Source organism: Delphinapterus leucas, chromosome 17, assembly GCF_059928025.1.
Source record: "Delphinapterus leucas isolate spDelLeu-1000000601 "Yukka" chromosome 17, BTC_Dleu_Yukka2, whole genome shotgun sequence".
NCBI classification, from domain to species: Eukaryota; Metazoa; Chordata; class Mammalia; order Artiodactyla; family Monodontidae; genus Delphinapterus; species Delphinapterus leucas.
Genome location: NC_143145.1, coordinates 15,982,538 through 15,996,600, shown reverse-complemented (window position 1 = coordinate 15,996,600; position 14,063 = coordinate 15,982,538).

The following is a 14,063-nucleotide window of genomic DNA, read 5'->3' as shown; positions in this document are numbered from 1 at the left end:
TACGAGAACTACAGTACAAAAACTGCCCCAACAAAATTTCAATATGCCCCCCTAGGGGCACTGCTGTGCCCACCGAGAACTGCTTAGGCTTTATCTCTAAGGAAAGGAAAGGCTTTAGATATGGAAATTTATTCTTTTGTTCATGCATTTACCAACTAGTTTTTTGAGCACCAGTGTATGCCAGGCACTGTGGAAGATGCAAAGCTGAGTCAGGCAATATTTCTGTCTTCAAGGAGATTACAGTCTAACAACCAAGCAAAATACATGAGCATAAAAACCTCAAGCAATGTGGGCAGTCAGAAAGATCAAGGAGAAATACATAGAGACCCCTTAAGGGTATGGACTAATGAATGTAAATCTCACCTCTCCCTTCCTCTCTCTCCTTCTCCCACCCTTTTTTCCTTTCTTCCTTTCCTCCAACCCATCCTCCCCTTCCCCCTCCCCCTCCCCCTCCTCTTATTTAGCATCAGTTTATAGTCATCTTCTTCTGTCTATAAGCTGTCTGCCTGGTTCACTGCCCAGTGCCAGCAGCCCAGAGTCCTCCCAATTTAGGGCCATGCCCAGAGGGCAGTTCTGTCCAGGAAAACAATTTCAACAGCTCAGTGCTGAGAACAGAGTCCTTAGCTGAATTGCTGCCAATTATTTGTATCCTTGTACGAAACAAGACTGTTATCATCACCACTCAAAAAAACAAAAAAAATAAAAAAACCCAAAAACCCCCAAAGCAAAAAACTGGTTGCAGACCTAAGCAATATGAATATACGTTTAGCATAGCAGATTGTGCCAGCCCACATAAATCTGTTTAGAGATCATGTTCACAGAGTAACTTGTTTTTATTAAAATAAACTCATTTGTAAAAATTGTAAATATGACTGATTTCAACAGCTGTGTGGCTCCAGAAGTAAGTTTTTTACCCACGGATCGGCACAATTAGAAGAGTCTAGATTTCTTTGTGCATATGTTTTGTGATTTGTCATACACAGTCTGGTGCGGCAAAACTTCAGTACTCTTAGAGATGAGAAGTTGTCCAGCAGGTTTTAAAAAGCACAGAATTTTTGCTATTCAGCGCCACTTCTACCTTTGGAACAGTGAAAAAAAATATTTGTAGGAAATGAAAAGCTCTGAATCAAAAGTTCTAAGCACTGGTGTCATCTGAAGAGGAATAGACTTCCACCACTACTTTTTGAAGTTGTTTCCTTCTGTTATCATTTTTCCTTTTTCTACTTTTGGTGAAAATGTTTTTAAAAAACATGATACCATGAAACAGATCAGCCAAAAAGACATCAAACTGAGACACTTGTAACTAGAGCTAGGTGAACCTGAAAATTTAGCCCTAGTCAAATACTCCCACTGCTCTCTCTAATGGCTACTTTCAAACGATTTTTTTTTTTTTTTTTTTTTTGGCTGCTTTGGGTCTTTGTTGCTGCGTGCGGGCTTTCTCTAGTTGCGCCGATCGGGGGGCTACTCTTCGTTGTGGTGCGCAGGCTTCTCATTGTGGTGGCTTCTCTTGTTGCGGAGCACGGGCTCTAGAGCACGCGGGCTTCAGTAGACGCGGTGCGTGGGCTCACTAGTTGTGTGCTTAGTTGCTCCGCGGCATGTGGGATCTTCCCGGTTCAGGGCTCGAACCTGTGTCCCCTGCATTGGCAGGTGGATTCTTACCTGCTGCGCCTCCAGGGAAGTCCCTCTAATGGTTACATTCAGAAGGTGAACAAAAACATTCCTGCTTAAAGCTAGTTCAGACTGCACAAACTTTCAAAGTCAATTTAAGGTCAAGTCATTTCCTATTCCTCTTAGTGCTTGTTTTGTGAAAATAATAATGTAATTGATAAGAACAGTAAAAAGAAGTTAATTTTGTTAACAAGTTAGTATTTTGGTAAATGCCCTCCCCACTCTTCTCCTCCCCTATTTCTGTAACTAGCATAAGTCCATATATAAAGATTATAGATGCAAAACAAGAAAAACAGGAAAAACTGATTTCCCAGTATTTATTCAGAGAGTAATATGTTGATACACTTAAAAAAATCATGGTGTCGGGGCTTCCCTGGTGGCGCAGTGGTTGAGAGTCCGCCTGCCGATGCAGGAGACACGGGTTCATGCCCCGGTCCGGGAAGATCCCACATGCCGCAGAGTGGCTAGGCCCGTAAGCCATGGCCGCTGAGCCTGCGCGTCCAGAGCCTGTGCTCCGCAACGGGAGAGGCCACAACAGTGAGAGGCCCGTGTACCGCAAAAAAAAAAAAAAAAAAAAAATCATGGTGTCATCTGGGTTGGGTCATTCATTGGTGTGTCCTCTATTTCCACCAAAAAGTTAGTGGCTATGTCAACACTACTTCTGCAAAAACGGTATTAGTTTTTGACCTAAAATCTGAAGACACAAACAACCCTAGGGGAACACCCAACTAGAAAGCAATACTAGAGTGAGAACATGCAATGCGTCTGTTTTTGTTTTTTTTTCCAATGTAACTTTTTTAAAAAAATAGATCTTTATTGGATTATAATTGCTTCATAATACTGTGTTAGTTACTGATGTACAACAAAATGAATCAGCCATATGCATACATATGTCCCCTCCCTCTTGAGCCTTCCTCCCACCCTCCCTATCCCACCCCTCTAGGTCATGGCAAAGCACCGAGCTGATCTCGCTGTGCTGCTGCTTCCCACTAGCTATCTATTTTAATTCGGTAGTGTGTATATGTCGACGTCACTCTCACTTCACCCCAGCTTCCCCACCCCGCCCCTCCGTGTCCTCAAGTCCATTCTCTATGTCTACATCTTTATTCCTGCCCTGCCACTAGGTTCATCAGTACCGTTTTTTTTTTTTAGATTCCATATATATGTGTTCGCATTGCGTCCCCGTTTTTAAAGTCTTAGTAGAGGGGGCTTCCCTGGGGGCGCAGTGGTTGGGGGTCCGCCTGCCGATGCGGGGGATGCGGGGTTGTGCCCCCACCGGGGAAGATCCCACATGCTGCAGAGCAGCTGGGCCCGTGAGCCGTGGCCGCTGGGCCTGCGCGTCCGGAGCCTGTGCTCCGCAACAGGAGAGGCCACAGCAGTGAGAGGCCCGCGTACCGCAAAAAAAAAAAAAAAAAAAAAAAAAAAAAAAAGTCTTAGCAGAGGAACTTTAATGTGCATGGAAATTATAGGGGCACTTTGTTTAAAATGTAGATTCTCAGACCCTGCTCCCGGGAGTGTCTCATTCAGTAGGTCTGGGATGAGGCGGTAAATCTGCATTTGACAGGCAGCTGGTGACTCTTATGTGAGTGACCTGTAGATTTTACTTTGAGAAATGCTGAGCTAGAAAAAAGCTTATAATTGGGGGGAAAACTTACTGCATTCTTTTAGAATTAAGGGTTACAAGCTATATCAAAGTCAGTATCTGTCGGTTGCTTTTTGGACTCACCACGCGGCACGTGCTATCTTAGTTCCCCAACCGGGGATCAAACCAGTGGAAGCATGGATTCTTAACCACTGGACTGCCAGGGAAGTTCCCCACCCAAGAGTCAGTATCTCTAAGAAGAGATTTCCATTCTTAAAACTGCCAGTTGGTTGAACATCAACACTGAAAGTGAAATTCTACTTCAGCTACTAAGAAATTTTTGATGCTCCCACCCCCATTGCAAACTTCCATCTTCCAGGAAACCTCATGGCCTGCTAAACTCTGGACACTTTAGATGTACTATCTCATTTTACCTTCCTGGTGTCTCTGTGAGGTAGTTGGTATTGTTTGCAGTTAACAAAGTGAGGAAGCCAAGGTTTGGACAAGTTAATCTGCCCAGACAGTTGCCCAGTAACCTGCAAAGTAAAGTGGGTTTTGAACTCACTCAGACCAATCCTGCAATCTAATGAAGATGCTACATATAGGGTTTCTCAGAAGGAAGGTAATGCATTGGCCAGGCTACAGTGTGCACAGGATTTGAGAGCATACACTGGTGTGGAAGTCAGATGCTCTTCTGTTCAGGTCCCAGACCCTCAGCACCAGCAGTTGTTGCTGCATAACAAACCCACCAAAGCTTAGTGGCTTAAAAGTCTAAGGTAATTATTTAGCTCATAACTCTGTGAAGTTGGCTGGGTGGCTCGGCTGATCTTCGCTGGACTCACTCATGCATCCACAGTCAGCAGGTGGGTTGTCCCAGAGCTGCCTGGCCTCATTCATACGTCTGTTAGTCGGCCGAGTGTCAGGGGATCATCTAGGGGCTGACTCATCTAGGATGGCCTCAGTCACATCTCCACTGGTTGGCTGGCTATTGATCACAGGGGTTACTGGACCACATGTGTCTCATCTTTCATTAGAGTAGCCTGGACTCCTTCACATGTACAGGGTTCTAAGAAATCAAGAAGCAGCATTAAGACCTCTTAAGCCTAGCCTCAGAACTGACAGTGTCATTTATGCCACATTCTACTGGCCCAGAGCAAGTCACAGGGGCAGCCCAGATTCTTCCTCTTGATGACAGCAGCTATAAAGTCACATTCCAAAGGGGGAGGATATAGGAAGGGCAAATAATTGTGGCCATATTTGTAATCAATTTACCACAATAACTGTACAACTAAGGGCAGGTTTCTTAACCTCTCTGTTTTTACTCATCTGTTGTCATGCCCTATCTCAAAAGCTGATAGTTCATGCAAAGGGCCTGGCTTATCTTAATTTCTCAGAAAATAGTAGCCATGCTGCTGCTGCTGCTGTCCTCTAGGGTTTTTCCAGCCTGAAAATCTTCTGTATCTGCACAGAAGAGAGATTAGGCTGATTTTTTAGTGGCCCCTCAGGGCAGGGCTTTGGCCTCAAGGTTCTCACTCTTGATTTCATGATGTTCCAGTTAACACTCTTCTGTTTGTGGTACAGAAACCCATTCAAGCTAGCTCCACTAAAGAAGTCAAATCTACTGTTTGTCCCTGCATGTCTACTTTATCCTCTCCTCCCTCGACTCACCTTTTAAGACTCTTCTAGAATATGGCCCAGCCAAGTGGCCTTGGCCAGGGAGTCCAATATGACTGTTCAACTCTGTTCATTAGAGCTAAATGGTCTGGTTCTCAGTGTTGCAATTCCAAAATCTAAAGAGAGAATCTGATTGGTCCAGCACACCTTTTCTTGAAAGGTCAGCTTAGTCCAATCTGCCATGGCAGGAGGGGTAGGCACTCTTGTGGGGGAAAAGGGCAGCTTTATGTGGGCAACAGAGGCTGTGAGCCAGAAGACACAATGATTCACATTTCCTGGCCTTCTCTAATTAAAACTACCTTCCTATCAAATATTCGAAGTACTCAACTTCAGGAACCTTACAAAAACCCCATCTTCTCTCTGAACATCTCTTAATAAAACAGAGGCAGGGTGGCTAGTTCTCCCACCCACTCACCAAAAACCTACCACACACTTTAGCTATAACACAGGTATATTAGTTTGCTATGGCTGCTGTAATAAAGTACAACAGGCTGGGTGGCTTAGACAACAGAAATTTATTTTTCTCATAGTTCCAGAGGCTATAAGTCCGAGATCAAGGCGTTGTTAGGGGTGGTTCCTTCAGAGGGCTGTAAGGGAAGGATTTGTCCCAGGTCTCTCTCCTTGACGTGCAGATGGCTGTCTTCACCCAGTGTCTTCACATCATCTTCCATCTGTACGTGTCTGTGTTCAACTTCCTCTTATAAGGACACCAATCATATAGGATTAGGGCCCACCCTAATGACCTCATTTTAATTTAATTCCCTCTGCAAAGACTCTACGTCCAGATACAAATTAGGAGGTACTGGGGTTAGGACTTCAACATATGAATTCAGAGAGAGACACAATTCAGCCCATAACAACAGAAAAACAGTCATCACTATAAACAACATAAATGGTATCTCGAGCCTGTTCTTTCCATTGCAACATCGCTGGGCTTATCAGAAGGTCCTTCAGTCCCAACAGCATCTAGTAACTACTTATTGACTCCGTGTCTGTCATTTATAAATAAGCCTTTTTTAAAGCTCCAAGTCTGTGAAAAAGTGGCCATTCTCTGTATTGTTTGAAGTTTTTTTTTTCTATTATTAAGATGATGATGAAGCCCGATGATGAAGGCTTTATTTTAAATTATGTGTAATCAAATATTTTGCCTACACATTGCCTAAGGCGATAGTTCTCAACCCTGGTTGGACAACAGAATCACGTGGTGCTTTTAAAAAACATCTGCCCCAGCCTCACCTCCACAGATTCTGATTATTTGTTTTAGGGTGGGATACAGGTATTATTTTTTAAAAAAAAATAGCTTCCCAAGGCTTCCCTGGTGGCGCAGTGGTTAAGAATCTGCCAATGCAGGGGACACGGTTTCGAGCCCTGGTCCGGGAAGATCCCACATGCCGCGGAGCAACTAAACCCGTGTGCCACAACTACTGGGCCTGCTCTCTAGAGCCTGCAAGCCACAACTACTGAGCCCGCGCTCCACAACTACTGGAGCCTGCGTGCCTAGAGTCCGTGTTCTGCAACAAGAGAAGCCACTGCAATAAGAAGCCTGTGCACCGCAATGAAGAGTAGCCCCCGCTTGATGCAATTAGAGAAAGCCTGTGCACAGCAATGAAAACCCAACGCAGCCAAAAATAAATAAATAAAATAAATTTGTTAAAAAAAAAAAAAGACACACATGTGTCCAGTGTTTTAAAAAAAAAAGAGCTTCACAGGGACTTCCCTGGTGGTCCAGTGGCTAAGGCTCCGTGCTCCCAATGCAGGGGGACCAGGTTCCATCCCTGGTCAGGGAACTAGATTCCACATGTCACAACTAAAGATTCCACATGCTGCAAGGAAGATCCCGCATGCTACAACTAAGGCCCGGTACAGCCAAATAAATAACTTAAACAAAACAAAACAAAACTTGTCTAATGATTTTATCCATCCACCTATCCATCTACCTGCCTACCTATCATTTATGGCTGTGTTGGGTCTTTGTTTGCTTTGATAAAATCCCCAAAGTTGTGGAGGCCAAAAGTTTATTTGGGTTTAAATATTGGGTATCAGGGGCCTGTCTAGGTCTGGAGGTTGGTCAGGCCTTTTTCACTGTTGTGAAGTGAATTAGCACAGAAAGACACAGCAGTTTTGGCTACTTTTAATTTTTTAAACAAATTTATATATTTACTTTTGGCTGTGTTGGGTCTTTGTTGTTGCGCGTGGGCTTTCTCTAGTTGCAGTGAGTGGGGGCTACTGTTCGTTGTGGCGCGCGGGCTTCTTATTGCAGTGGTTTCTCTTTTTGCGGAGCACGGGCTCTAGGCATGCGGGCTAAAGTAGTTGTGGCTCGCGGGCTCTAGAGCGCAGGCTCAGTAGTTGCGGTGCATGGGCTTCGTTGCTCCGCAGCATATGGGATCTTCCCGGACCAGAGCTCAAACCCTTGTCCTCTGCATTGGCAGGCGGATTCTTAACTACTGCGCCACCAGGGAATCCCTTGGCTACTTTTAAAAAGCAGATCTCATAGTCTTGCCTTCATGCTGATTCTTCCATCACTGGCTCACCAATCATCAAGTGAATGTATTATCTCTATTTATCAGAACAGACTAGGCAATGCTGCTGTAACAAACCCAAATACCCTCTGTTTAACATATAATGATTTATTCATTATTCATCAAGGTTTCTTATAGCTTTTAGTGACTCTCCGGGGCAACGTCTACCAAAAAGTGACTCAGGGATCCAGGCTGCTTCCTCTCTTTGGCTGTATCATTTGGAATACCCTTCTTCTAGGTTGCCGAGGCAGAGGGAAGAGAGATTTCTGCCAGCTATTAAATGCTTTGGTTTAGAAGTGACACATGGCACTTCTGCTTAGAGCCCTTTGATCAGCCCTAGTTACAGGAAATGTGAGGGAGCACAAGGACATTTTGGTGAGTGGTAAATGTCTCTGCCATGTTACTGTAACAAAAGGCTTCTTTTTTGGAGAACATCTTCAAGAAGATTGAAGCCCATGTTTGACTCCACAGGCTCTGCTTCTCCACTGCACAGTGAAGCCTACATTCTGTCCTTCTGTGCCATGGATGATAAAGTAAAGGCAAACCCATATTCTTTAGTGAGGTATGAGGCAATTTGGGTGTGTTAACATGTAATTTCACCATATTACACATTCCTTAGGGGGCAGGGACCATATCTCATTCTTTTTAAAAAAAATCTCCCTAATGCCTTATAGGTATTAGGATACATACATAAATATATAAATTCAGCAAATATTAATTGGACAAGACACATAGTCCCTGCCCTCATGACTACAATTAAAATATCCTAATAACATCTTCATTTTGTGTCTTGTCATTTGTAATGTAGTTTAACTATCATTATCTCATTTTAATTATGAATGTTATAAATTGAAAATGTAGGCCAATTAGCTTGGATTTCTCATTGTTAACTTTTCAGTTACTTTGTAGCTCAGGTATTTTGTAATTTACTTCTTCCTTTCACATTTCCCGCCTGTTTCATAGCTGGGTGAGAGGTATACAGTTTGCAGCCAGCAAGGTGATATAATGCTATGCCTATATTATGCATGTACCCAAAGGTTGAATACCTCCTTTCTGATCACACAGATAAGATCTGCAGACTTTTAACAACTTTTCTGAGAACTATTTGCCCAAAGACAGTAGCGGGACAATATAAAATAATCACTTCACAGAAACCTAAGAAAGATAAGAATTCATTCATGCTTCTCCCTTCCTAACCACTATTAGCATTTTGTTGTATTTCCAGATCAGCTATTTTTAGATGGAAAAAAATGTGTTTAATAATCTGTTTCTTCTCCTGAAAAGTTATTTGGTATAAGAATATTAGAAAACTGTCATTTTGGATAGACAATTTCATTTAGCTAGTACTTTAGTGATTATACTTCATGCAACAGCTGTGAGGTGAAGGTTCAGAAGAAACCAGGGAATTTATTTGAGTGATGGTGGTAATTTACATTTTCTCCTTGATGGGTTGGGGAAGGAGTCTTAAGGAAAATTTAAGGAAGAAACAGAAAAGGGACATATGCTGTGGTCCTAAATATAAAACACGTAAACTGAATGTAAAAAATAATTACAGAACATAAGATTGGGGGGTAACTTATTTTTCTTCCTAAATGCTAGTGTCTTTTTTTAAGACCCTGATTTTCTTAAATATTCACCACAGTAAATAGCTATAATTAGGATTCATCACACGTAATCAGTTTCCAAATTATTTCATGAATACATTATCTATTGCAATGAGCAACACCCGCCTTCTCCCCAAGTCAATCTTTAAGCCAGTTGAAGTTTCACAATGGTACTTGTAGCTCACAATGTCTGCATGTCCAGGGTACCCACGTTTGGCACTTTTTGATCCATTAAATGTTTTAGTCCCATATCTTTTGGACGTTTAAATCATTTTGATTTGGCATGTGCTCTGAAGGTAGTAGTATTCCAAGAGTCCTCTCACTGCATGTTAAGTGCTATTCTCTGACTCTCAGCCAGAGCTCGGATGTTGGCAGGGTTGATTGCTCAAATATAGTGATTTCAATTCCAACCTTTGCATACTAAAATTACATAGCCTAAACATGAAGCTTCCAGATTTTTCCTGTTAAAAACAGAGTAAAAACATAATTTAACATTGTTACAAGATAACTAAGACAATCTTTAAAATGGGAAGGAATTTGAAAATAAAATTGTTTAGGCTATCACAATAAATACTGAGGAAATTAATGTTGGTTTGTGAGGTTCAATAATAGTTGAGAAAACTAAAAAAATTTTATAGCTATTGTTGGGGCATTTCACATTTTCTCCTTTACCTTATAAATGGAGCGAGTGTCTTATGTTGGATTCTTCCTAAAGCAGACTTGGAGTAAAGGATGTGAGTAAGTGGTTATTTGGGAGGTGATGCCAAGAAGTACAGGCAGGGGAGTGAAGTGAGACAGAGAAGGGAAGAAAGCTAACAGAGTCAGTTTCAAGCAGGTTATTGCTCTGAGACCTAGGGCTCAACCTCCATGGAGAACTTGGAGACAAAGTGTAGAACACACCTCAGAGTTGTCCCACCCAAGGGGCAAGGGAGCTGGGGTATTATTCACTGACTCCTACTTTTGTGTGGTTGGCAGCTATTCCCAGGGATGTTAACTTCCTGTCACTTCCAGCCTACATCCAGCATGGATCATGAGAACACCCTCAGGTGGGGTTATAGATATTTGCAGGTTGCCAACCATGGCATATACCAGAATGTTGAATGCCAAGAGCCTATGAGTAGGGCACCTACAGTATGTGTTCAGGGAAAGTGACTAAGAACATGGATTTCGATCAAACAGACCTAGTGGAGTCCTGCTTCTCCCACTTACGTGTGAAATTGAATAAACTACCTAATCTAAGCCTCAGTTTCTTTATTCAGTTTCTTTATTCTGACTATGCAAAGCTAAGAATATACAATCGTTAATTAGATGGGTTTCAATCTCATGAGGGTGCCCAATATGTGGACAATTAACTACCAGCAAATTGAAGTGAAAATCTGCTCTTTTTATAGCCTTGAAATTGGATAAATCTAACAGAAGCAGCTTCTAAAAATATAAACATGATTTTATCTTTCTAAAAATTAGATGCTATTAGCTAGATCCCTCTCCTTTTCTGAAGTGTAGGCTTCCCCTTACCGTAGCCCCCATGGGCCTCTATTTCTAACAACTTCCTATCTTCCTATTCTGCTCCCAAATCTTCTGCTCTGCTTATCCATTACACAATCATTATGTCAACTGATTATTTATTGTCAACCATGAACCTATTATGTAAGTGCTAGATCTATAATCATAAAAACGAAACAAACTTAGCTCCTGGCTTTAAAACGCCTATGATCTGTGGTGAGATAAACATTAAATAAACGTTAGAAAATATACAGCAAAAATTGTAAGTGTCATGTAAGACTATTAGAGATTAAATGATAGATTAACATAGGAAACTGCATTTAGATTGAGGGGGGTCAAGAAAACTTCTCTAAAACAGTTACTTTCATGCTGAGAAGTAAAGGATAGGAGTAGGAGTTAGACATGCACTGGGGAAGGGAAGGGCATTCTAGACAAAGGGAACAATACATGAAATAGCCCAGAGGTAGGAAAAAAGAAGTGAAAAAAGTCTGTGGCTGAAGTGTCATGAGCCAGGGGAGGAGTGGAGAGAGGAAGCTGAGAGGCAGGCAGGGGCCATAACAAAGATCTGCAATGGGAAATACTGAGTATGAAAAAATGATGGTATCAGATTTGAGTTCCTTAAAAGAATATTTTGGCTACTGAGTGGAGAACGGATGGCAGGGGGCAAGATTAGAAGCCAGACCAATCAGGAGGCTCTTGCAGTAGTACAGGCGTGTGATTTCAGTGGGTTGAGAGAGCTACTAGAGGAAGCGGAAAGAATTGAGAGATATTTGGGAGGCAGAAAATCAGGACTTGGCAATGGACTGGAAGCTGAAGGGGAGGGAAGCTTGAGGTTTCTGGCTTTGGCATTGGGATGGATGCTAGCGGCATTTATTGATAAAAGGAACTCTGGAGGAGCAGCAGGTTTCAGGGAAAGATCAAGAAATATTGGGCTTTAGTTCAGAAAAGTGATACGGCCTGGAGATATAAATTTGGGAGTAGTTGGTAGTATACAGGTGATATTCAAAGCCTTAGGAGCAAGGAACACCATGTGGAGAAAGAGTGCAGAGTGAAAAGAGAGCCTGGCACCAAGCTCTAGAGAACAACATGAAGAGTAAGGGTAGAGAAAGAAGGCCACCACAAGGAAAAAAAAAAAAAAAAAAAGGAGCAGCTCTGGAATCTGGAAAGAAAACCACATGGGTGTAGTGTCCAACAGGCAGGAGAAAAAAATTGTTTCAAAACATATACGTGTTCTATCAGATAGAATGGTGCTGAGAAGTAGATAAGAAAAAGACCAAGAAGTGCACATTTGATTCAGCAAAAAGGCAGTCACTCGTCCCCTTAGTGAGTGCAGTTGGAAGAAGCATTTTAGCAGCCAGCTATGCCCTATTCCAATCATGCCCTTCTCCCTGAACAAACATTTTTTTAAAATGCAGAAACCTCCTTCCTTTTGCTTTGAAACTTGTAGCACTCCTATTCCAAGGTGAGAAATTCCCCTTCATATAAAATTGATTCAGAACCTCTTTAATTTCCTTCCTCATCTTACTCTCCTATGACCACCTCATCTTCTGAGGAAGACGCATCTCAAGGGAAGATGAGTTGCTCTTTCTCACCATCATTTTTTTTTTTTTAATTCTACTTTAGTTTTGGCTGCGTTGGGTCTTCGTTGCTGCGTGAGGGCTTTCTCTAGTCGCGGCGAGCAGGGGCTACTCTTCATTGAGGTGCGCGGGCTTCTTTCTCACTGAGGGCTTCTCTTGTTGCGGAGCACAGGCTTAGTTGCTCCGCAGCATGTGGGATCTTCCCGGACCAGGGCTCGAACCCGTGTCCCCTGCACTGGCAGGAGGATTCTTAACCACTGCACCACCAGGGAAGCCCCTCTCACCATCATTTACTTAAAACTCCTACAATTCTGGAGGCAAGAATTACAAAATCAATATCACTAGGCCAAAATCAAAATGTTGGCAGGGCTGCACTCCTCTAGAGGAGCCAGGGGAGAATCTGTTCCTTGCTTTGTCTAGCTTCTGGTGGCTGGCTGCCAGCATTTTCTTGCTTGTGGCCACATGATGTCAATTTCTTTCTTCCTTTTCTTTTTTTTTTTTGGGCTGAGCTGGGTCTTCATTGCTGCACACGGGCTTTCTCTAGTTGCGGTGAGCAGGGGCTACTCTTTGATGCGGTGCATGGGCTTCTCATTGCGGTGGCTTCTCTTGTTGCAGAGCATAGGCTCTAGGCATGCGGGCTCCAGTAGTTGTGGCACGTGGGCTCAGTAGCTGTGGCTCGTGAGCTCTAGAGCGCAGGCTCAGAGCGGCATGTGGGAACTTCCCGGAGCAGGGCTCGAACCCATGTCCCCTGCATTGGCAAGCAGATTCTTAACCACTGTGCCACCAGGGAAGTCCCTGATGTCAAGTTTTGACTTGATGGTCACACTGCCTTCTCTTTAAAATCTCCCTCTGTCTCCCTTTCATCAGGATACATAATTGCATTTAGGGTCCACACAATCGAGAATAATCTCCCCATCTCAAGATCCTTAATTATATCTAAAGAACCCTTTCCTTTTTTGTTTTCCCATAGAAGGAAACATTCACAGGTTCCAGGGATTAGGATGAAGATGTCTTTCTGGTGGCTGTTTTGCAGCCTGCCACAACAATCATGTTCAAAATATGGACTTATAAAGACTGTACTCTCGGGGGCTTCCCTCGGGGGCTTCCCTCGGGGGCTTCCCTGGTGGCGCAGTGGTTGAGAGTCCGCCTATCGATGCAGGGGACGCGGGTTCGTGCCCCGGTCCGGGAAGATCCCACATGCCGCGGAGCGGCTGGGCCCGTGAGCCACGGCCGCTGAGCCTGCGCGTCCGGAGCCTGTGCTCCGCAACGGGAGAGGCCACAACAGTGAGAGGCCCGCGTACCGCAAAAAAAAAAAAAAAAAAAAAAAAAGACTGTACTCTCTTCTGCCTCCCCATATTACCTGAAAATCAAAATGTTTTTAATTGCATTCAACTCATCTCTGAAACTGGCCACTTTTCTGTATTACTGTGAATAGCTCCACCAATCCCCAGGGGGCTTATGTATACAACCATGGAATTATCTTTAATATGCACTGCACTACTAATCAAGGTCTTACTAAGCCTTTACAAATATGCCTTCTAAGTCTTTCTTTCGACTTTCCTGCCTCTAGCCTGTCACTTTTCTAGACCATCTAAGAAAAGCTTTCAAGTCCATTTGACCATGCCACTTGTGTGCTCAAGGACTCAGTGGCTCCTTACTTTTTCAGCTGTTACTTCCTATAAGAAACAAGTCCTGAATTTAAAAATATTATAGTCCCTGAATCTTTCCATCTTTAAGGTCACCTCACAGTCCAAGATAGCTTCTGGAATTCCAGCTATTTCCTTTCTCCCTCCCTCTCCCTCTCCCTCTCTCTCTCTCAACAAAATGGGGCCATGTGACTAAGTTTCAGCCAGTGAGATAAAAAAGGGAAGTGTGCACAATTTCTAGGAAAGGTCTCTGGAAGGAAAGGGGTGAGAGCATTTTCTGCCCTTCTCTG